This window comes from Phycodurus eques, chromosome 6, assembly GCF_024500275.1.
Source record: "Phycodurus eques isolate BA_2022a chromosome 6, UOR_Pequ_1.1, whole genome shotgun sequence".
Taxonomy (NCBI): Eukaryota; Metazoa; Chordata; class Actinopteri; order Syngnathiformes; family Syngnathidae; genus Phycodurus; species Phycodurus eques.
The window spans coordinates 11371557-11397788 of NC_084530.1; the positions used below are offsets into that span (position 1 = coordinate 11371557).

The 26232-nt window shown below is 40.5% G+C and overlaps 1 long non-coding RNA gene across 1 annotated transcript; it reads left to right on the forward strand.

Moving 5' to 3' along the window:
• Nucleotides 1-7469: 7469 nt before the first annotated feature.
• On the forward strand, nucleotides 7470-24763 carry LOC133404342 (uncharacterized). The gene is made up of 7 exons (XR_009768805.1): nucleotides 7470-7561; nucleotides 7650-7780; nucleotides 7914-7996; nucleotides 21942-21987; nucleotides 23511-23593; nucleotides 23856-23930; nucleotides 24349-24763. It is a non-coding gene; the product is annotated as an uncharacterized LOC133404342 (long non-coding RNA).
• Nucleotides 24764-26232: the final 1469 nt, after the last annotated feature.

The window sequence follows — 26232 nt, forward strand, 5'->3', positions numbered from 1 at the left end:
CACGCATTGTACTGTGACCACTAATACATGGAGACGGAAAGCAAAAACCTTTGAGTCAGTCAACCACAGCCGACTCAATTCTGTCTGGCAGTGAAACGGTTAAACTTTTTCTTTTGCACCTCCTGGCTGGTTGATGGAGTCCTCAAGCCAAAAATGAGGGGGAGGTTGATAATGCTGAACCAGATTAACACCAGGAAACATCAGCATTTGACTTTTCCCCATGAAGCAGACATCTTTTGTTCCTTGAACTCATCGTATCTAGCTCTTCATCTTTCGTTCACCTCTGCTATCAGTTCTGTATTTTGTCTTTGGTTCACCTCCTTGTTGGTTCATGCATTCCAATTGTTTTGCTTTCAGAAAAAAACACACTTACTGTTTTTATTGTTTCCATGTAAATGCTGAAAATATATATTGTGGAAATGGAAGATGTGCATATATGTTAAAGAGCCTGTAAAGTGAATTCCGATAATTGTTTCTAAGTATATTGTACGTTTGAAGATAATTGCTTAGAAAATGTAGAAAGACTGAGAACTATGTAGTACTACAGTAAATTGTGCAAATATAGCATTAATCTGTTTTTCACCATTTCAGTTTTCCTGATTTTTGGAGGGCGTGGCTAAAACGGGGCCCAGTGACACACTTAGACCCTGACATGGGTTGCCCTTCTCCCACTATATATAAATTTGAGCGCCTTCGTTCACGTCAGCAGTTGTTTGGAACGTGTGACGTGCAGTTAGGTGGCTAGCTAGCTGTGCCTACGCTCCAAAAATGCAACTTCCCTTCAGATAGTCCTCTGGTTTTGGCTGTTCGAGAATGCCTCGTTGTCGGCCATGAGTGCGTGCACATGTGAGTGGGCAGAAGCATCGGGAGGGGAAAAGAAGGGGGTCCGACTTGACAGCCAGCGTGTGGACCAGGGCTCCGCGTTGGTGAGACCTCTTTAGAGCGCCTTGTTGTTGGCCATGAATGTGCGCACGGAAGGGAAAATGGGGGGAAAAAGACATCCGACTTGCCAGCCAGCGTGCTGCTCAGGGCTTTGCGCTGGAGCTTTCGAGCGCCACGTTGTCGCACCATGGAAAAGCATTTTCATGGCTCAAACATGTAGTTACTGTATGTGGAGGCATAAGAAAATGTTAGACGAAGTAGCATCCATGTTTCCAGGTCATAGTAAATGTATTTGATTGACAGTTGACAGTTGAGTGGGGTGTGGTTTCAGCATCTCTCTCATCCACTCTCTCTCTCTCTCTCTCTCTCTCTCTCTCTCTCTCTCTCTCTCTCTCTCTCTCTCTCGCTCTCGCTCTCTCTTTCTCTTTCTAACACACACACACACGCACACACTTTAACAATGAGTCTGGTCAGCAAACAGCTTTGTTATTCAGTCATTTTAGTGGATAAAGCAAATAATGTTTCTGTAAGGCGCTATGCATGTGTTGTTGTTTTTCCACTTAAAAATTGAAATGGTGGCATGTGTGTGTGGACTCCCATTGAACAGGAGTTTGAATGTGATCTGTTACTTCTGAAAACAGCCGCATGCCAATTATAAGACGGAGTGCATCCTTGCGCAACCAGATTTCTTATTTTTTATTTTCTTCAAACTTTATTTACCAGGTAAAAGAGAACATCTCTTTTGCAATGGTGACCTGGGAAAGAAGGGAGCAAGTTAAACGTCAAATCCAAGTCAATCACATTCAAGTTTATTGAAGTTGTTTATTTTAAACTCCCCTCTCAAAAAGATACAAAAATAAATCAGTTGACTTTCTAGATCACATTAATAGTGGCCAAAGTTTGAAAACGATTTATCTTGGTCAAAATTATTTTAAAAGCAATAAGTGACTTATCACTTACTCCAAAATGGATTGTTATTATTGGAAATGACTAGTAGTTTAATTTTCGTGAGCAAAAAATGCATAAAATAAACTTGTTAGCGAAATATGGAGCATTAAGACTCCGTACATCCTTTAAAGTGTACTGCACGGCTACTGTGACCATTGGATATTCATTATTGAAATGTGAATAACTTTAAACCCACACGTATGCCAACGAAGAGTATGCTAAAGGTGGTTTTGGATAAAGCACATGCTTGCTCTTTTTCTTAATCATCATTGACTCCTGGCCTGGCGCCATTCACATTACAGCAATGTTAATCATCTCGGGATTCTGTGCACGTCTCTGCTGTGACATTATTACCATATTTATTGTTTTAGCTAGTCACTCTGCTTTTGATCAGTATTACCACACTATTAGACATTTTCAATTGCTTGACGACTCTGCACCATTTGCACTTTTGTTATTGTATCAGCATTACCGTACTACTGGTACCCTTTGCTCAGTCACTCTCTCTATCTGCTGTATGTGTTTATTATACTATTTATTATAGTGGCCTGTTTACTGCAGTACTTGAGTGGAGACAAACTACGAATCCCCAACTACTGAAGACAAATTCTTTGTGTGATTTTACATTTATACTTGGCCAATAAAGATGATTGTGATTCTAAATTCAATTAGCCATCACAGCCCAAACCTTATCTGCCATCCTTAAGCAGCCTCCATCCCTGTTCTCACTTCATTCAGCACGTGTAGGAATGAAGCGCCCCATGTGCATAGTGGTTACTACGATTTTAGTGCTTCAAAAATAAAGCTCTCATTCATAATACACTGAAACATGGCGAGTCACTAACTTCACATCCTGTACTACACGATGCAGGAAATGCCAGATTTCCTCCCACCAATAGTTAGTGTGAAGCATGAATTGTGTGCGCGTGATGTTGTGTGTATGTGTGTGAGTATGTGTGTGTGCGTGCGCGTAAATGTGTGTGTGTGTGTTTCAATGAACAAATACAAATGAGAAATTAGTTGAAATAAATGTACTAAGAAGACAATGCTCAAATTTAATGACGTAATTGTCATTGGTTGGTTCTCTGTACCCCAATTACATCAGGTTTTATTAAATTAAATTAATCAATGAATTTTTCAGCAATCCGATGATCTGAGAATAGATTTGGAAACAGACATTGCAAGAACCTGCTTTGTTGTATAATCTCACATTGCACAAACCTTCCCCTTAAGTAATGCCAAAATAGTCACATAATGCCAATATACTGTGCGGAATAGAGGACACCATGTAAATGTATATGTTTAAAAAAAATTAATAAGTGTCAAGTCCGTCAGAATTAATCAACACATTTGTATTTTTCCCACATACATACAGTGGAGATAGGCTACATACACACACACACACACACACACACACACACACACACACACACACGCACACACTGCCACCTCTGAAGCAGCAGCCCATCGAAATGTTATGTCTGTGGAAAAGGAGTGAGGGAAATAGCATTTGTGAATCTTGGAATAGATGAAGTTACGCTGAAGCATATATTTGTTCGCAAACAGCATGCCAGTGATCTCCCGTCTTTCACCACCCCATTCTGTTACAACATACACCCATCTGTCCTCTTTTCGTCTCTTTTCATTGTATTGGTATGGAAAATATGAGCTTCTGCCTAGACCAAACCACCAACTCACAGATTGACCCTTAGTATTTATCAGCTACTTGAAAGTCTCAAAAGACTGCACATGTGCTGCCAAAGTTTCTTCATTCGTGACTTATTGTTGGTAAAACTACTCATGAGCCATGCATTGTAGTTATTTCCACAGGCAGTAAAATCGCAAGAGGGAGCGATGACATCATTTTGTCTCTGATTAATGATTGTACACGGAGGGGGGGGGGAGCATGAAAAACTGCCAACATCTTCTCTCCATGTCTCTCCCAGGCATCTATGGACGCTAATATGACATCAAAGCTCCAGTAGCAAATTTTACGTTTATGTCCACTAGTACATCACAACTATCACGTAGAACAAACAAGCATCTGTTATATAACGCGCAAAGGATTTATTTTGCCATACCATTCATTGTGTATAGACTAATTTAAAATGTTCAGACTGAGCCAATGAATTGGTTTAACAGGATCAAATTTATGTTTTTTCAAATTTGCACCGCTCAGTAAATAAAAGGTCATTTTCCATCACAACAATCCAAATAGATTTGTAGTGTTTTGGAATAGAATGCTAGTCTTTAGATTATTACTGTTGTCATATATTATTATATTATTGTTCCAACTATTAATACAAAGGGACATTTGCACCATGAAATGTGTTGTTTTTGTAACGTGTCATAGTATTACATACAGTACTATTTTTAATAACTGCGATATTGACAAATATATCCATACCCCCTAAATGCCAAACAAAAATGTCCATTTAAGCTAATAATCATGAGTGTTCATTCTTCATTCGGCTTTGTATGCAAGCAGTTTTTTAAACCGTTATAACAGAGAAACTGGGTGCTCAGAGAAGTGCAACCAATAAAGTTTTGGCATTCTGGCAAGTCTTTATGTGTGTATGTGTGTGTGTGAGAGAGAGAGTGAGAGAGAGAGAGAGAGAGAGAGAGAGAGAGAGACACAAGAGTCTGTATATGATTGTGTGCGTGTGTATGTGCATGTGTGCGTGTGTGACTCAACCTGAGTCACTGTTGTGCCTGCAGTACACACTCGGGCAATGAAAATAAATTTATTTGAATGTTTCTTTAGTTTTCCTTGGGCTGTCTAACCTTCTGACAGGGTGCTTCCCACACTGCATGGTCTGCACCGGTAGCCCCGCAATATGATCATCAATAATATCAACAAGTATGGTGTGTGTGTGTGTGTGTGTGTGTGTGTGTGTGTGCATGGGCGCGTATTTGCGTGTTTGTGCATATGTATGCACATAGGCCTCACACATTATTATTACTATAAAACAATCTGTACATTACATAATAAAAAAAAACATTCAATTTTGATTCTTGTTCATGCTATCAAACGTCAAATAAGCATCTGATGCCTTTTAATCATTGAGTGAAAATTGTCAAGTAACCCATAACAGAGTTGAAACAAGAAAATGTCAAATTAGACATTTATTACGCAGAGGGGCACAATGGATAGGAATGTAATTAAGTGGTATTTTCCATTTACAAACCTCTAATCCTTCCTTGCGAATGCTATATAGCTAATCACATGTCGTAGAAACCACGATAGTACCAGATTAATACGAGACGGTGAATATGAGGGTTACTTGACAGCACCAAGAAGTTGGGCCCTCAACCATGTAAGCAGATACACATGATCGCTGCATGGTCCGCCTGTATTGCAGAGAGCGTCTTAACACAGAGCGTTGGTATAGCACGTACAGTATATGGACTTTGCTCCTTTAGTGGAGTCAATTAAGCTGTCTGCATGAAAGCGATCTGGAGCTCAGTCCGTGACTCAGGATGCTTCCTCGGAACTAGACGGAAAACCAGCATCATTTTTTTAGGTTTGCGTGTTTTTTTTTGTGGGTTTTTTTGTCTGTCTGGACTGGTGTGAAGATTCAGACAGGAGTGTTTCGCAATTTGACTCCTTGTGGGAGGTCTGTTGTAAAATACTTTGACTGCATACAGTATGTGCCATTCTCGAGTATATGAGAGTCATTGTTCTGTGACTTTCAAAAAGCAATAACAAACAATTATTACATTCATTTAGACAAATACAAGCAATGTCGTTTGAGGTGGCGCTCACGTTCAGACAAGTGATCGCAGTTGTTTATTCAGCGTCTGCATGAATGATGGATGCTTGATGGGTGAGGAGAGTGACAACATCAACAACATTTAACATTTAATCCTCAGAGAACTAAAAGCACCGCGTAGACACCTTCAAAGACCGAGCGTCTGCGACTCAAAACGACCCATTTGAAACTGCTCCTGTGACTCACCGCTCCTTCTCCCAGCTTTACGGGAAATGGAATGTGTTTTCAATTCTTCTGTTTTTTTTTTCCAGAATTCCCCTCCTCCTTCTTCTTCTCCTTCTCCTCCTCCTTAGGTGGAGCAGAGGAAGGTCAGACGGTGGGTTAATGTTTGTCCGTCTGTGTGAATGTTGGTTTTCATGCGTCTGAAGTCTGTCCTCTGTCTGCTAGATGAAATGAACCACAGGGAGGTTGAAAGGACAACTTGAACATGTGGCCTCTGTGAGTCTGATTCTTAAATTTGAAAGAGACAAAAACTTGGTGTTGTTCATCAAAACACAGACAGCTTGAGTTTGTGTAAATGTTCTTCTTCTGGTGCTTCCCGTGGATGAATTATGAAAGATGAACACTATTTAGTACATTACGAACCTAACCTAGTTAGCCACAAACACAAGGGAACATAGCCACGTCAAAATGTGAATACCAGCACCCCTCACATTAAATTAACATCTCATTAATTTAATCCATGATAGCCCAAAAGTATGTCAAGATACATGTTCTGGAGAAGGATAATGTTTTTGATCATACTGCATATTGGCCTAGGGCAGGAATTAACTAATGTTTGAACCAGTTGCCAGGCAACAGGACCGCAACAGCAAGGATTTAGGATGTGAAATTCTAGTGAGGATAAGCGGTAAGGAAAATGGATGGATGGATGGATGATAATGGTTAGCGTACTAATGCTAATTACGAATGCTAACAAAGCTTGGTAGCAATGGCTGATTTTGTTGTGTCAAATTCTGTACAGAGTTTATACCATACACGAATAAAATAAGAAATAGATTTTTTTTGGGTGGGTGGCAATTACTCAAGTACTCAATGAAATATCCCTCCATCCATTTTCCGTACCGCTTATCTTCACAAGGGTCAGAGGCGTGCTGGAGCCTATCCCAGCTGACTTTGGACATCAGCTAATCGCAGGGCACATATAAACAAACCACCATTTGCACTCTCATTCACACCTACGGGCAATTTAGAGTTTTCAATGAAGCTAACGTGTATGTTTTTGGGATCTGGGAGGAAACCCGAGTACCCAGAGAAATTCCATGCAGGCACGGGGAGAACATGCAAACTCCACACAGGCGAGGCCGGATTTGAACCCAGGTCCTCAGAACTGTGAGGCAGATGTACTAACCCGTCGCACACTGTGCCACCTCGATGAAATATCTATAGGATAATTGTTTCAAAAATCATTCGGTCGTGACAGCCCTGGTGTCATGTTTTCAAAATGCTGTTCACATATATCTATATATATGTGCAGTATGTATACCGGTATATATGTTTAATGCAAAAAAAACACATTTATTTTGTAAGTATTTACATTTTATCATCTTCTGTTATCAGTTTATAATTTGTGTAGAAAACACATGTGGTTAATTCCTAAATAATGATTTATGGTTTCAATCCAATTTTTTTTTGAGGAAACATCCAAGGGTCGTGTTGATGCATTCGTTCAAAATTTTAAAAAGTAATAAAAATGTCATCAAATGTAATTAGTTATACAGTATTGCTTTGAGAAAGTAATTGAAAGTTACACTACTGGCATGTTACATTTTCAACAGGGTAACTTGCAATTGTATCCACTACATTTCCAAAATAATCTTCCCAACACTGTACTGGAAATCCATTTTCCATACGGTTTATCCTCACACGGGTCACAGGCGTGCTGGCGCCTATCCCAGCCGTCTCCAGGCGAGAGGCAGGGCACGCCCTGAACTGGTCACCAGCCAATCGCAGGACAGGTACAAACAAATAACCATTCACACTCACATCCACATCTACAGGCAATTTAGAGTCTACAATTAACCTCACATGCATGTTTTTGGGAAGTGGGAGGAAACCGGAGTACCCGGAGAAAACCCACGCAGGCCCGGGGAGAACACAAACTCCACACAGGGAGGCCGGATTTGAACCCGGAACCTCAGAACTGTGAAGCAGTCGTCCACCATTCTGCCTGCACTGTAAGTATTACATTAATTAAGATGTGTGCTGTACTGTGAGAAGTATATTCTAGTTTGCAGCTATTTGATGTACAGTATATGATGTTTGTCGTGCGGTTTGTTAATGAAGTATCCATCTATCCATTGCCGTTAGGGTTGCCGGTGAGCTAGGCCTTTTCCCATCTGACTTTGAGCAAGAGATCGTGGCCACCGCGGACTCATCACCAGCCAATCGCAGTACGTATTAATAATTTGCTATTATATTACTTTTCAGTCTTTACATTCTTCTGAGAACAGGTACAGTACTTATGGTGAATTATTTGTTTTAAATAAATGTAATCTGTCACCTTATCAACAACAGTGTTGCCACAGTTACCTTGAAAAAGTAACTCAGTTACTTTATTGTTTACTTGAGCTCAAAAGTAACACAGTTACTTTGCTGATTACTTGATTTCAAAAGTGACTAAGTTAGAAAAAGTACTTTTTAGTTACTTTCAGCAGCTGCCGAGTGGCAGTAATATCACTTATCCACAGTACAAAAAAAGCATTAGCTTAACCGTGCCATTTGTAATGTACGGCACACAAGTTACAGAATAATGTCATCAACATAACTTAAATATTAGTGTAGTTGAAGCCACATTACATCAGCAACTAAGCGCAGACTTGAAGGCCAACACAATACAGTAAGTTCCTAAACATAAACAAGCATAAAAAAAATCATAATAATAAAATAAAGAAAGAAGGTGGTGTTGGTTAAATACGTCTGTGCATTTGGACTGCTCTTTGTTTGAATCACCAGCTAGAAATGACTGTGTGGTGAGAAACATTGATGATGCAAAAGTACCTATTGTTGGATTGAAGAAGTAACTGTAGTCTAATCACTTTCCCGGTAAAAGTAATACGTTGCTTTGCTCATTACTCAAAATGGCGGATTTTTGGAGTAACGTGTTACTTTGTAAGGCATTACTGGAATCACTGATCAGCAACAGATAAAACATTTTGTTTTATAACAGATTACAGCACCATGTTAACAGGTTACCAGTACTTTATTATTATTAAATCTTTTTTTTTTTACCTGTCCTGTTCAGCTGCGTGACCATGCAGAATGGTGGATTGAAAGTATTTTGTGTTGGAGCAGTTTTGCTGTGTAACAGGGAAGTTTGAAATACTCCCTCTCTTTATTTTTTAAATGATTTCTGTTAATTGTTCTAATGTTTCTTGAAAATGTAACAGGACAGAAGAGGCTTTTAGTGGAAAGAGCAGACAAGGGGAGTAGGGGTGTGAACTACTGCAGAACGATAGTTAGACAGTCTAGATATTGAACTAGTCAAATAGGTTGCCAGTAATGAATGATCATATTACATTTCACATTCAGTACAGCAACATATTGAGTAATTGAATTCAAACCGGCCTCTTTAGTCAGACGGGCTTCCTTGGAAACTCTTGGTGTATTTCTGTCTCTTCCAGGCTGTGTTTTTCCAGGCCAAAGTACCTATTTTGGTCTGATAAATACAATGTTGTTTTGGGAGTCGGAGCTGAGCCGCGAGGCACCGATGAGCTCACCTCTCAAGGTTCCTGAGCAGCAAAATAAGGCAGCAAGACAAGACAAGAAATGCCATGAGTTGAGACAGAAAATGATCTTTTGGGAAATCGACATCGTTCCCTGGCTCCGTGCTGGCCCGGGGCAACGGAGCGGGAAACAATCTGTATCGCAGCGTCTCAGAAATGTGGAAACATATTTCTCCAGTGAAGTAATATTTGCCATCTTGCCAACTGAAAAGAGGGAAATGTGTTTAATAGCTGCTGGGAGCAGGAACATATCTGAATAGTGCTGCGATCAGTCGCGAGTGTGGATGAGGCCATGGGAGAATACAGCTCTTGACTTCTGTGGCCTTTGGGACGAAGGGGTGATGCGTCTTTGCTTTGGAGGACAGGAACATCTGTCGGTCTTGCAGCCGGGCTGTGTGCGCTTGTGTTTTGACACTGGCAAAGGTGCTTATCTGATGTACCAGGATTGTGCGTGGGTGTGTGACGCACACTCGTGTGTCTCGGTCTGTCTTTGTGTGTCTGCGTCGTGTTCAAGAGGGTTTATTGCTGTGCTGTTGTCTGCGGTCCCAGCCAGGTGTGGCTGCTGCCAGCCTCAACACCTGCATGAATACTTGACAACAGCAGCTGAACACAGCATTCACTGTGCCCTTCAGACCCAGCAATAATTATTGCTTCTGTTTAACTGTCTACATTTTAGAGGGAAGTGTTAAACATATCAGTTTGATCAAGATTTGACACACACGCCACAATAAGACACAATGAAGTCTCAGTTTGTGGGAGAAACAGTGATGTCATATTAACATCCATGAAACCCGACGCTACCGTAGAAACACCGACCTGGGGAGACAGATGACTTGAGCATGTGAGAGCTCAAATTAAGTAGTCTAGAAACCAGACTTTGACCTTCAGAGAGTCACAAATCTGACAGAAAGTGACATACAGCGGCTGAAATAAGTATTTAAAACGTCCCCATTTTCAAGTTAATAAATATCTGTTGCCTGAGCATAAATAGCATATTTTAATATCAAAAGCAGATTAAGCTCTGGTTCCCGTGAACCAAAAAGTAACTAATTGCAGATAAAACAAAGTAACTGTAATCTGACTAGTCTCATATAAAAAGTAACACGTTAGTTTATTTATGATGTCACCGGACCACATTTTTTGACTAACGCTACGTTGTAACGCGTTACCGGCATCCCCGCCGGACACCCTGCGGAAGAAACACATTTCGGGCCGCTTGTATCGGGATCTTGTTCTTTCGGTCACGAGCTGTGGGTCGTGACCGAAGGTGAGGGTAGGAACGTAGATCGACCGGTAAATTGAGAGCGTCGCCTTTCGGCTGAGCTCCTTCTTCACCAGAACTGACCGATACAAAGTCAGCATCACTGCAGACGCTGCACCCATCCGCCTGTCGATCTCCCGTTCCATTTTTACGTCACTCGTGAACAAGACCCCAAGATACTTGAACTCCTCCACTTGGGGCAGGATAAGTAATGTTATTTTTTATATTAGAGTAGTCAGATTACAGTTACTTTGATTGATCTGCCAATCGTTACTGTTTTTGTTCACGAGAACAAGATCTTAATATGCTTTTGAATAATAATATGCAATTTTTTGCTCAGGCAACCGATATTTATCATTAACAAACTCCAATGTTTGGGAACATGGGGTGAGTCAATAACCAAGACACTTGATTCAGTCACTGTGCATGTCATAAATGCAGACCAATTTTCAGCTTTTGTTTTAGCAATGACTAATAAAACAGGCGAAACACACTATATTCTTAACAGCACAGGACTAACTGCAATATAGAAAAAAGGCGAAATATTTATAAACGGAACCGTCTGCACGTTGCACGTTTTCCGCACATAGTCAACCCACATGTACCCAAGCAGCCAACGGCGCAAACACAATGGACGGTGACGAGGGATTGGCATACTTAATCTGGAAATACAGTCACTACTTCCAGTTTCTGGAAAGAGGACAATACTAAGGTTCGTTGTACATTATGCGCGCACACACACAGTTGCCTTCATGGACCCCCACAGAATCGGCAGGGTTGCTACAGTATCTATCTATCTATCTATCTATCTATCTATCTATCTATCTATCTATCTATCTATCTATCTATCTATCTATCTATCTATCTATCTATCTATCTATCTATCTATCTATCTATCTATCTATCTATCTATCTATCTATCTATCTATCTATCTATCTATCTATCTATCTATCTATCTATCTATCTATCTATCTATCTATCTATCTATCTATCTATCTATCTATCTATCTATCTATCTATCTATCTATCTATCTATCTATCTATCTATCTATCTATCTATCTATCTATCTATCTATCTATCTATCTATCTATCTATCTATCTATCTATCTATCTATCTATCTATCTATCTATCTATCTATCTATCTATCTATCTATCTATCTATCTATCTATCTATCTATCTATCTATCTATCTATCTATCTATCTATCTATCTATCTATCTATCTATCTATCTATCTATCTATCTATCTATCTATCTATCTATCTATCTATCTATCTATCTATCTATCTATCTATCTATCTATCTATCTATCTATCTATCTATCTATCTATCTATCTATCTATCTATCTATCTATCTATCTATCTATCTATCTATCTATCTGTCTGTCTGTCTGTCTGTCTGTCTGTCTGTCTGTCTGTCTGTCTGTCTGTCTGTCTGTCTGTCTGTCTGTCTGTCTGTCTGTCTGTCTGTCTGTCTGTCTGTCTGTCTGTCTGTCTGTCTGTCTGTCTGTCTGTCTGTCTGTCTGTCTGTCTGTCTGTCTGTCTGTCTGTCTGTCTGTCTGTCTGTCTGTCTGTCTGTCTATCTGTCTATCTGTCTATCTGTCTATCAGTTAAGAGTCTTTAAAGAAGTGTACTGAGAATGTGTGCTTGTTTATATTGAGGTGGCTAGTTGGCATGTGAAGTCTGCACTAAGTTGCTCCTTTAATGTGGCTTTAACTACACTCATATTTAAGTTATTTGTTCATGCTGAGCCGGCACGGGAGACGACTGGTGAGCACACCTGCCTCACAGTTCTGGGGACCGGGGTTCGAATCCCGGCCTCACTTGTGTGGAGTTTGCATGTTCCCCCCGTGGCTGCGTGGGTTTTCTACGCGCAATCCTGTTTCCTCCCACATCCCAAACACATGCATGCTAGGTTGAGTGAAGACTCTAAATTGCCCGTAGGTGTGAATGTGAGTGCGAATGGATTGTTTGTTTATTATGTGCCCTGCGATTGGCTGGCGACCAATTCAGGGTGTACCCCGCCTCCCGCCCGAAGATAGCTGGGATAGGCTCCAGCGGCCCGCGACCCTAGTGAGGATTAGCGGTAAAGAAAATGGATGGATGTTCATGCTGATGACATCATTCTGTAATTTGTGTGGCATACATTACCAAGTAATGGGTACGGTTAAGATAATGCTTTTTTTGTACTGTGGATAAGTGATATTCCTGCCACTTGACAGCTGCTGAAACTAACTTAGTTACTTCTAAAATAAAGTAACCAGTAAAGTAACTAAGTTACTTTTTCAAGGTAACCGTGGCAACATTGGTGCCCGGGCTCTGCCTTAGAAATAGGGTGAGAAGCTCGGTCATCCGGGAGGGGCTCAGAGTAGAGCCGCTGCTTCTCCACATCGAGAGGAGCCAGATGAGGTGGCTCGAGCATCTCGTTAGGATGCCCCTGGGACGCCCCCCTGGTGAGGTGTTCCGGGCACGTCCCACCGGGAGGAGACCCCGGGGACGACCCAGGACACGCTTGAGAGACTATGTCTCCCCGCTGGCCCGGGAACGCCTCGGGATCCCCCCGGAAGAGCTGGAGGAATTGGCTGGGGAGAGGGAAGTCTGGGCTTCCCTGCTAAAGCTACTGCCCCCGTGACCGGATGGATGGATGGATTATTATTTTTATTATAAATAATAATAGTAATAGTAATAATAATAATGATACCAACAACAACCACAATAATAATACATTATTATATGAATTATTATTAATTAATTATTATTGCATTAATTATCATTCATTATAATAATAGCAAGAATAATAAATCAATATATTAATTATTATTGATATAATACTAATGGATTATTATATAAATGATGTATTATTATTATTATAGTGCCTTTGATAACAATCAAAGTTGAGCAATGTTATTTGTGTGATGCCAGAATTGTTTTTCAGCGCTTGTGTCAGATCTCACTGTATGACACAATGATCCTGTTTTTTCAAAGTTTATATACTGTAGAGATTGACTAACTTGGTGTCAGAGTTATATGTACTCATTACTAATGACAAAATAAGAATATGTTCCTTCTTGATGCAATGTTGTAATGGAATTCTGCCACTGTGTACACAGTGGCAGAATTTCCTAAAGGATTAAGATCACTTAATCTTTTAGGAAATTTGTTGTGTGTGTGTGTGTGTGTGTGGGGTGGGGGGGTGGGGGGGGGGGGTATGATATCATTTGTCTCCCACAAAAAATGAGATCACTACAAATACGCTGGTGAGATCCCACTTTGCAGCTGGAACAGTGAGAAATCAGTGAGAAATTCTTTCCATTTACCCAGAAGAACATCACCTTCTCTGTCCCGTGTTCAGTTCAGGGTTCTCAAGTTCTTGCTTGTCATGCTGGAGTAAAAAAAAAATGGCCTTCCCCAAACTGTGGACTCAAAATTGGGATTATCCAAAATGTAAGATGAAGTATTCAATTTCAAGGGGTCAAGTCCAACCTCTAATTAGTTAATTGATCAACAAGTGTGTCTGCATACTTTCATCCGAAGAGTCTTTGTCGACAGAGACAAAATGAGGATGGCCTTTAACGTCCAGCCATGCAGCCATTTTCTATCCTGTTTGTCCGGGTTACACCCTGGTCGCCAGCCTACTGCACGGCACATGTAGACAAACTATATTCACACTCACATTCACACCTCTGGATAACTTAGCGTTTTGTATTGTGGGAGGAAGCCGGAGTACCCGGAGAAAACCCACACAAGCACGGGGAGAACATGCAAACTCCACGCAGGAAGGTCGCAGCTGAGATTCAAACCCTCAACCTCCGAACTGTGAGGCAGAGGTGCTAACCACGTACCACCATGCTGCACCCTCAATCAATGACAGATGATATTAGACGCAGAGCTCATTTTTACAGTATATTGATACAATAATTACTTGTAAATATTGTGCTGTTGTTGCACAGTTATCATCTGTATCTTTTATAGCTTTGATTAGTGTCTCCATGTGAACGAGACGAGCTGGTCATAAACAGGATTTATCAGCATATTTTTTTTTTTATTGGTTTGTATGTATGTTTATGTGTGTGTGAGTGTGCAGCCACGTGCAGCTGGAGCTCCTTAAAGTGTGTGGGCGTTGGCAGTTATGCAGTAAAATGAAGTCATCATCGCTGCTGATTTACGTGACACACGCCATTACTTACACTCCCGTGACTTCAGCCATGTCTCCGCTGACAGCATGAATAATGCATGTCCCCGCCAAAACATGACATCCTCCACTTTCTCCTCTCATCGGCTACTTTGTAAAGTTTTCTTCATCATTACTGACCCAAGTCATCCAGTGTATTCATCTCCGGGCGTCACTGCCTGCCGCTTTCCATCCAGTTCAACAAGTTTGTCCTTTATATTAGCTGTGGAATTGTGCAACAGGAAGTGGGAAGGAGAGAGTGCAGAATATACGTGTGCGCGTGTTTCATTAACGTGTCACACACCAATTTACAAAAGCAATTGACATGTGCTGATCATAACGTGTGTAAGTGTCGCCATGCTAGGTGGTGCTCAAGTGACTCGTTCAAACAAAAATGTTTCCGTTTTCACTTTCACCTTATTGAGACATGCCGGAAAGCTCATGCATCCAAATAAACTGTGCTCGGAATCATTCACTCATTTCCTACTCCCTATAAAAGTCAGAGAGATTTTTATATCGTAAAGTGGACTAAATATATATCATTGTTTCCCAACCAGCGTGGTGTGAAAGATCATCAGGTGCGCCGTGGGAAATTATCCAATTTCACATAATTGGTCCTAAAATTATTGATTTACTACAAATGATGTACCTTTGTTCATCTATCGATGCCAGCGGCATATAGTGACAGGCAGAACAGTAAATGCTCTTCCGCGGGCAATAAACGTGTGTATCCACTTTTTGTGACATCATTGTTTGGGGGTGTTTGGCGACATTTTCTTTGAATGTAAAATGTACTCCTTGGCCTATTAAAGGTTGAGAAACACTGGACTATCTAGTTCACTCACCAGTCAAAATTCAAAATCTGTATTCAAACACTACTCCGTCGCACAGTTAGTTACGTCTTACTTGCACAGTACCGCAGCAGTGTCAGCTGATGGACCTCCCGTAATAAATATTGAACAAATCTGTCAGTGTTGTGATGTGTTACTCTAGTTTCATGCCATAACTTGTGAAACGCTGCAATGCATCATGGGATATATTGCTTTTCTAGTGACCATCGGTTGTTCACTACATTTCAAGATGAATATTGGAATATATTTCAGGCTCTGTATCAGGGATAACCTATACTCACTACACATTTGAACAGCACTAAGAAAATGGCAAACTCACTATTTAGGGCACTATATACAGTAAAGGGCAGGGAGTGCTTCTTCACAGTGTTTTGTCCACAGTGGCAAAAAGAACAACTATCCAACGGAGATTAATCAGTCATGGATGTATGCTCGAGCTCATCCCAGATGTGCTTTTGACAGCCATCCACACATTTTGCCCCCCTAAGAAGCTCAGAGCCAAGCTGGCAACCTCCAAAGCAAGGTCATCCGGGCCACTGCTGAATGGGCAAGAGCGAAGGGGGCAGATTGGAGGAGACACAAATGGGGGGGGATGAGAGAGGTGGGGCAATGGGCCGGAGGATGCAGAACTAACGGTACTGTCAGCCTTCATCAGGGAGCCCCCCCAGTGACATGGAAACAGGCAAGAAAGTAAGAATAATGGGACGAGAGGTTATGGCCGCGAGTCAGCTCTTTACTAGTCACCCCTCCAGCCCTTGCACACACACACACACACACACACACACGCACGCACGCACACACAGATGTGCTGCAGCTGCCGTATTTCGGATTCATTGAATCTTATTTGAAAGACGACAGTTTCAATGACCAAAAGATCCATTAGTGGTACACTAAAAACTCTACTCGGTCGCTCACCATTCTAATGTAGGGTATTTGAATTACAGCTTACATGTGAGTAGCAATACAATACTTGAATATGCTACTACATCTCACAATGGTGATGAAAACGGTTTTAGTTCAATATTGTTCAAAAACACAAAACAAACTTTTCTTGAACATGGCACAAGAATCACTCAAGTGTTGTACTCCGCTGAGAAACAACTTGTCATTACTGGCATTTTACCATCCAACTGCATGTTTTTCGAACAGTTGACACATGTTCGTTAAATGTAGCCTTTAACACAAGGCATTCCAGTTATGTTGTATCTCAGTCTGAACACCAGGGGGCCCTGTGTGAAAGTAGATGAGAGACAAAGACAAAATAAGAGATGAAGAAGAATGTAGAGTCTGATGGGAGGACGTCACCTCAGTGCATTAACTCCAAAATTAATTGATTAAAAAGAAATATGAGACTGCTTCTTGAGAATACTACAAGTTATAAAACTGTGACAAGACAATCAAAGTGATGCTTTTTTTCCCCACACCATCGTTTAATTTTCTTTTCTTGACGTGCCACGCAGCAGCACGTCGGCCGTCCGGTTTTCTTCACAGCAGCTTTGTGACAGGCACTTACAATGTTGGTCTTTATTAGGTCATCAATATGCTGATGCAAAAATGTAATCCTTGAAGGAATGCCTACACATTAAATCCATGTTCATATATTTCAACCAGTTGCCTGATGTTGAACAAAAACAAACAAATATATCCAAGTCAAAGAAAAGAGCGGAAACTACTGTTACTGCTATTTACAATAATACAAAGCCATAGTTGACTTGGGAGGTTATCCAAAATCAGTAAGTGTTACACAGAGCACAACAACCAAACAGCAACAGACACACAAATAACCAGACTGACAGGTCCTTACGCACAGAGAGAACTTTTTCTTAACTCATCTTGTGTAAGACAGGGAGTGGCCTTTACACACACACGGAAGTAAAAACACACCCGATTCAAATAATAGATACGAAAGTACAAGACTTTGAATCAGTGTACAGTCGTAAACACTGACTTGTCGTGTCAAATGTTTATTTAGTTGAAAGTGCATGTTCGATCTTGTTATTTCATAATGTTCAAACACAGATGCCAGTGGGTACAACTTTGTGCGTGTGTCTGCCTTTTACCAGACTAAGCAGATTAGTCCGAAATATTACAATCATATTATGGTACGTACAAGGTTTAAATTGGGAATAATCACAGTTTGCTCATAGATTATTGCCTGATAGGTTTAGTAAAATATGCACTAAAGAGGGTTTTCTTGTTTATACATTTTATCCATATGACCCGCGATTGACTGGGAACCACTTCAAGGTGTACCTTGGCTCTCGCCCAAATGTCAACTTGGACAGGCTCTAGTTCAACCATGACCCTAATGAGGACAAGCAGTATCAAAATAACTGGATGGATGGATGGGTAAAAGGAATTTTTACTCCCAACTATAATACAGTTGATATGACTTCTTGACCACTTCTAAGCAGCGTTGAGAAGATTACTTTGGAAATGTAGTTGGTTACAATTACAAATGACACTGTTGACAAAAATAATAATAATGTAACTATTCCAATTACTTTCTCCAAGTAATAGAACTAATTATATTTGTTCACATTTTGATTAGTTTTCTCAATTTTCAATACATTCGTCAACCGGACCATTGGATGTTTCCTCGAAAAAAGTGGATTAAAACCATAGAACCCTGTGATTGGCTGCCCCGCCTCTCGCCCAGAGTCAGGTGGGATAGGTCCCAGGATGCCTGCGACCCGAGCGAGGATAAGCGGTAAAGCGGTAAACCGGATGGATGTAAACCTTTTCGAAATCACAGGCAAACTCATAGATTGCACTAAAAAGTAGTGCTTCGAGGTCATGGTCATGTTTGAGACTACGGCAGAATGGCACTTAAACAGATTGAGAGAGCCAATCACAAGCGTCCACTTACGATAGAGAAAGTGATATTTAAAAAATATATATATCTGAACTTTTGCGGCAAATTTTTCCAATGTAACTAAAATGGTAATCATGGAAAATTCCAAAAGCAACACATTTAATTGCACACTTTCTCCCGGAAAAGTAATGGATTACAATTAAATGCCTTTTGTATTTAATTTACATAATCTCATTACACGTAATTAGTTACTCCCCAACACTGCTGCTTCTAATGTATACATGCACTCACCAGCCACAAAATTATGTGCATTATCTCATAGGATCCAAACAACCGCTGTGTGAACTTTATTGTATTTACAAAGATAATAGTTTAAAACCAGAGAGATACTGTATTAAACAGTATGTTTCTCATTGTTGTGAAGAGCTGCACTTCATATTTGTTTCTAATATTCGGATACATTTTTTTGTCTACCTGGAGACAGAATAGGTAGATGTGTAATTGACAGCAAAAAAAAAAAAACCTGGAACAAAAAAAAACATCACTTTGTACCTGTACTTAAAGGTCTATATTTTGACTATTTAGACATCCATAGAGTGACTCTCTAACATGGATTTAGTAGAAAAGCGTCAATTTCATTTCAAAAAGCACCTTGGTTTTGTCATACGGGTGTCCAGAAAAGGCCCTCTGACAGCTACTTCTGTTTGACCCAGTTTTGTATCCACTTTGTCCATATTTGGCTAAGAATGCCCCCTTTTCGCTGATTGGTTGCCTCCGTGTAGAAGGCCCACTTGTGAGAACACGTGTTTGCTATTTTGGGAGCGCAGAGGGAGGCGATCTTCGCCAGTAACGTAGATAAGCTCGAGAAATTGAAATGACTTGATTTCAGGCCTCTCGGCGGGGAAAGGTCTGGAACTCAGGATTGCGTGGATGATTTTATTTCATATTTCACTTTTCCTGAGGCACCATAGAGACAATATTACATCCCAAGTACTAGAAAAGGTCAGTTTGGTAAAATATGGCACTTTTTAAGTACATTTCAGTGTCTGTACTTTTCATTTTTACATAAAGGAGTCAAATCACTATTTCCACTTTTATCAGTCTTTTTTTTAGACAAGTATCTCTTCTTCTTCTAAAGTGGAACAAAACAGACCAAAAAAACTGTCTTGTAAATTTGACACATCACAGAAAAGTCTTGTTAACAAGCCGGACAATGAACGAATGAAAATCGCAAATTATGTGAACTCAAGCTTCATAATAGGCAAGAATTGAGACATCCTTTCAGATTGCAGGCACTGTGGGCGTGTCTCTGGATGCTCTGAAAACGGCGCCTTCCTGGAACTTTTAGCTGTCAATCAAAGACATGCCACCTAAACAGGAAGAGATGTGGCCACGGCAAAAAAAACATACAGCGGCATCATCTTTTCACCCCGCATCACGAGGAGGAGGAGGAGGGTGAAAAAGTCATCCAGGCAGGGGGACCGCGGTGCATGCACTGCTGTGGCCGCCAAGGTGCAGATTTCGGCGGCCACCTTTTTTTAAATGTCTTTTTTATTATTTTTCGGTAGCCACTTCTCACCACCTACGAGCCAGATGGTTGTTTCCCCCTCCTCCTCCTCACCCCACGAAGTGTAAGACTGACGGGTCTAACGCCATTGTGCCCGACCTCCAGCCACTACTCTAACCACTGGCAAGCTGGCAAGTGGCTGCGGGGCTCGCGGATCCCGTCCAGTTCACCGCTGCCTCGCAACAGAGGTGGTTGCAGACAGCAGAGACACTGTAGCCCAAAAAGCACAAAACACATCAAACTTCAGGGAAGATGTATTTTTTCAAGTTGTAGGCATAGGTTCATGGGTAACTGCACGCTATACTGGTAGAACTGGGTAAGGTTATTATCAGAATCAGAATCAGAATCATCTTTATTTGCCAAGTATGTCCAAAACAAACAAGGAATTTGTCTCCGGTAGTTGGAGCCGCTCTAGTACAACAAACAGTCAATTTACAGAACACTTTGGGGACATAAAGACATTGACAAAAAACAATTGTGCAAAAAGATGCAGAGTCCTCTAGCACTTAGAGCAGTTCGAACGACTAGTATTGCAATAGTCCGGTGCAATGACCATTGTGCAAAGGGCGCCGAGACTTCAAGGAGTGTATGCGGTTTAAAGTGACGAGTAGTGCGATCATCTGGGACAATGTTGGTTGTGCAAATGTTACAGATACTCCTCAGTCAGTGTGCAAATGGAGCAGATGCTACCCTAGAATGAGTGGCCAGTATATGCAAATAGTGCAGCATGGCGAGACAACTACACTGAGTGCACGAGTAATACATAAGTAATACAGTAATACATACATAATACATACATAAAAAGTAACATATGAAAAAGCATGTGGCAATTCTGCCGAATGGCCACTGCATGGAATAATGGCGCATGGTGTTTATATAGTGGGGGAGGGCCTCATGCCAGAAAGTATACGCATCAGTCTGTTGTCGTCAAGGGTTAGTTTTTAGCCCCGCCCACAAAATCCAACCAACAAACATGAAGAAAAAGAGTCCGGGGGGGGTCATCTGATATAGTCGATTGTCCATTACATGGAAGCACTTTTTTGTTTATATTGTTTTTTAGTTTTTTTTCGTGGCCTAAAATGCTAAGTACAGTACAAAGTATTGTAAATGTATATAAAAAAAAGCTTATAAATGTTCGAAACTTTCATATTTTATCCAAACTTACCACACCCGTGTTCTTGGTCTTGGTGACATTGTTGACATATAGTCCTCATTATTTTCCATTTTATCGAGGTTCCGCTGTATTTAGAAACAAAACACAACAATGAGTTTAGTTCAACTTCAAGTAGAGAGTTGGAGTACTTTTGCCACCTCTTTTAAACGGTGTGTGATTAATCGGACTTTTCTGTTTTTCATTTTCCTTGTGTCGACCCATCCATCCATCAATTTTCCATACCGCTTCTCCTCACTAGGGTCGCGGGCGTGCTGGAGGCTATCCCAGCTATCTTCGAGCGAAAGGGGGGTACACCCTGAACTGGTTGCCAGCCAATCGCAGGGCACATATCGACAAACAATCATTCACACTCACATTCACACCTATGTGCAATTCAAAGTCGTCAATTAACCTGCCATGCATGATTTTGGGATGTGGAAGGAAACCGGAGGACCCGGAGAAAACCCACGCAGACAAGGGGAGAACACGCAAACTCGCACAGGCGAGGCAGGATTTGAATCTGCGTCCTCAGATGTACTAACCTGCCATCCACCGTGCCACCCCTTGTGTTGACCCTTTGTGTGAAATTATTAATATTATTATTATTACAATTTCAATATTGTTTGTGACCTAAGAGACTGTTACTCTGAACACATTTTCACAACAGGGCCTGCTTAATAACAGAAATCTGCATGGCTTTGTGTTTCTGTTGTCGCCTCTCATACAGTAAATATGTGACGCAAATTCCAAGAACTGTTTCTCTTCTTCACACTTTTCTTTCTTTTTGCTGCAGCAACAATAACAACAGCCTCAGCGACTCAGAGGCACGTGTTGAAAAAGTGAGATGTGCAAAAGAAAATACACACACACACACACATGCACGCGCACACACGCACGCACACCGAGACATGATTGTAAGCGCAGCATTGAGGTGGTGAAGACTCAGAGCTTCACTGTTGAATTGAACCTTAAATGAGATTCAGTGTGAATCTTACATGCTGACCTCAGTGCTCGTTTCTGGGGAAACACATACACACACCCTATTCTTTGAAATCCTCCTCCATATTTGTGTTTTCACACTTAATGGGAAAGACAAAACCACATTTCTAAAATCAGTTCAAATACTGGAATGGGTTGACCTTGTTCAAAATGCCTCTCAGGGACGGGAAATTGAGAAATCTCAACTAGCAACCAGTGGCTAGAAATGTTTTATTGTTCAAGTGCACTCAGATCATGTCAACTGATAATTAGAGGATCTGTAATTTGCCTCTATTTTACTGACTCTATACAGTCATGGCTCAGTAAAGCATACTAGATGTTTGCAAGTTGTGGTCCTTTGCAGGAACCTACAAGCTTCAAATGACATGGACAGAATACGAACTATTCTCCTTTGAAATCATGAAAGATGAGCAGTTGCCTATGTGGCCAAATCATCTTGATTTGCATTAGCAGCAAAATTAGAAGCTACAAATATGAACAAATTAGAAATGAGTTAAAAAAATAACACGGAAGGGAAATACAATAATAATAATAATAATAATTTAAACTAATATTAGAATTTGTCAAGTAATTTCTTTTTCATCCTGTCAAGGCCAGTTATCAAATTGTACACCATCATAGATGCCCAGCTCCTGAATGAACTGGTCGCCAGCCAATCGCAGGGCACACACATATATATATATATATATATATATATATATATATATATATTAAAAAAAATAAACATTCGCACTCACTTTCACATCTATTGGCACTTTAGAGTCTTCAATCAACCTACCATGCATATTTTGGGATGTGGGAGGAAACTGGAGAACCTGTAGAAAACCAACGCAGGCACAGGGAAAACATGCAAACTTCACACAGGCGAGGATGCATTTGAACCTGGGTCCTTAGACCTTTAAGGCAGATGTCCTAACCAGTCGTACACCGTGCCAACAACAGCTAAATTTCCCTATCGAAAAACACCGTGTTACAAAAGTTTTTTTTAAAAACAAAACTCTCACTCTAAAAAAAAAGAAATTCACTCTAACAAAGTTTTTTTTAAAATCCTGCAAAGCATAAAAGTAAAATAAAAAAAAGTGTAATATTTTCTATGCCAACCATTTTCATCCATTCGTAAAAACATTTCTTGACAAAACTAGATTAACTTGATTGTTCTGAAAGAATTTATCGACATGAACCGGTTTATATAAAAATACCTATACTGAACAAAGTCATCTTTTGCCTTTTTCTTTTTTTACATTTTCGGCGAGAGTATAATTGCTAACACTCTTTTGAGAACACTCCTAAATCATTACTACATTTGAACATGAAGCCATTGTGCTAATTATACTGTGTGGTGTTTGTACCCGCTAATCCACAGGCCAATGAATGACTGGCCAAGAGTAAAAATGTCCGAGTCAGCAGGATGGCATCGCTGTCCAGGCATAGAGCAGAACCAGACCAGTAAGTCTGCAGTGACTTCACATTTGATTGTTTCTGCTAACAACAAAACCTGCTGCCTCGACTGTGAAAACAAAATCATAATAAAAAATCAGCTGCAGAAAGAGGTAAGTGTGGACCAAGCTGAACGTTTTTGTTTAAAATCAAGTTCAATTGTGCAGTGATGACAACCAAAAAGGAAGCCAGAATGGCAGAGGTGGGTTTGGGTCTGTTGCGGCTCCTCTGAACTATTTGGCCTATTAAATGAAAGATTCTGATTGGACAGGACTGTCTGGGAGAACATTCAAAGACGCAGTGGGAGCAACAGGAAGAACTTCTCCTGACAGCCTGGAAAAGCATGGTGGGTATAAGAACACTTTCGTCATGTCTGGTGATTATTCGGAGGGATGCCATTTTTTTTTTTCAGACTGAGTATCACATTATGGCTTGCAATTGTAATAAAAATGTGTATTTTTTAAAAATGCATGTGCTCCAATATCAATAATGAGCTTATTCTGACAAAGTAAGATGTAAAAAGGCAGATCTGTTTATGAATGTAGCGAGTAATAGTAAACAATTGTCAGGAAACAAAATACTCAAATAAAGTACTTGTACTTAGTTACTTCCAACTGCTGGCGATAAAAATGCTGCATGTAACTCCCTGGTCCAATTTCAGTGTAGTAGAATAACAGTACCAGATATCAAGATGTTGGTTATGAGGAGAAAATGACACAATGTTTCGACTCGGACTTAATAATTGTCCATGTTGCTCCCTGTAGTCTTCTGCTCTACAACAGCAGACTTTGCGTGAGGACCCCAGACCTCCAGACTCGGCCCAGTCCTTCCTGTCCAGACAGAGGCAATCATCCCGCCGCAAGAGAGCATTGCATCCGAGGTAGAGGCCTTCATCTTCCTCTTGATACGCATGGAAGTGAGACATCCCTTTTGGTTCGATGCAACACACTTCTTCTTCTGTCTTCTTTTGACCTACTCATGGACACTAAGGAAATCAAGCATGGTCTGTATTTTTATGGACGTGTATTTATTTCTTTTCCACTGTGGTGTTATTGCCCTCTGCTGGAAAATGATGTAATTTATCATACTTCCTGTCTGCTGTGTTGTTATGAAAAGAAATGCACCACATGCCATAAATAAATTGTTCTAAAACGTATCGTGGGAAACGATGCAAAATGACTGTCGATAGTTTAAGTTTATTCACTTCATTAACTAGTTATATAATCTGGAAGAAATAAAACATCAAAATAATTCTGCTGTATGTACATGCCTTCTTCAGAGTCATAAAATAACCTATTACTGTCATTTCAAAACTTTACAGAGGTAGTGTTTGTTAAAGTTTAGTACAAAAAGTGCTTATTCACATCAGCCTTATCATGTTGTTGTTCCAGTAGTTTTACAAGAGGAGACTGCAACACTGGGTCCAAACATACTGTAGATGAAAAGAAATGAATAACAAATGTTTTGTCTCATAGCACCATGCTGCCTTCTTTTACAAAACTAATATAATATAGTAGACATAATATAGTGACATATATAACATATTAACAATATATAGCAAACAGTAAAGACAATAACACAGTAAATGTCAAACACTTTTTTCCAATGGAGGCAACTTTGACCATCTCTACGTGATGACATTTGTTTCTCTACCTTACTCCAAGTTATATGATTATTGCAAATTGTACAGCCCCAATTCCAATGAAGTTGGGACGTTGTGTTAAACATAAATAAAAACAGAATACAATGATTTGCAAATCATGTTCGACCTATATTTAATAGAATACACTACAAAGACAAGCTATTTAATGTTCAAACTGATAAACCTTATTGTTTTGAGCAAATAATCATTAACTTGGAGTTTTATGGCTGCACGCGTTCCAAAAAAGCTGAAGAATGCTCACCAAACACCTGTTTGGAACATCCCACAGGTGAACAGGCTAATTGGGAACAGGTGGGTGCCATGATTGGGTAGAAAAGGAGCTTCCCTGAATTGCTCAGTCATTCGTCAAGCAAAGATGGGGAAAGGTTCACCTCTTTATGAACAAGTGCGTGAGAAAATAGTCGAACAGTTTAAGGACAATGTTCCTCAACGTACAATTGCAAGGAATTTAGGGATTTCATCATCTATGGTACATAATACCATCAAAAGGTTCAGAGAATCTGGAGAAATCACCGCATGTAAGCGGCAAGGCCGAAAACCAACATTGAATGCCCGAGAGAGACCTTCGGCACTGCATCAAAAACCGACATCAATGTGTAAAGGATATCACCACATGGGCTCAGGAACACTTCAGAAAACCAATGTCAGTAAATACAGTTCGGCGCGACATCCGTAAGTGCAACTTGATACTCTACTATGCAAAGCAAAAGCCATTTATCAACAACACCCAGAAACGCCACCTGCTTCTCTGGGCCCGAGCTCATCTAAGATGGACTGATGCAAAGTGGAAAAGTGTTCTGTGGTCCGACGAGTCCACATTTCAAATTGTTTTGGGAAATTGTGGACGTCATGTCCTCTGGGCCAAAGAGGAAAAGAACCATCCGGACTGTTACGGACGCAAAGTTCAAAAGCCAGCATCTGTGATGGGCACCATTAATGCTGAAAGGTACATACAGGTTTTGGAGAAACATATGCTGCCATCCAA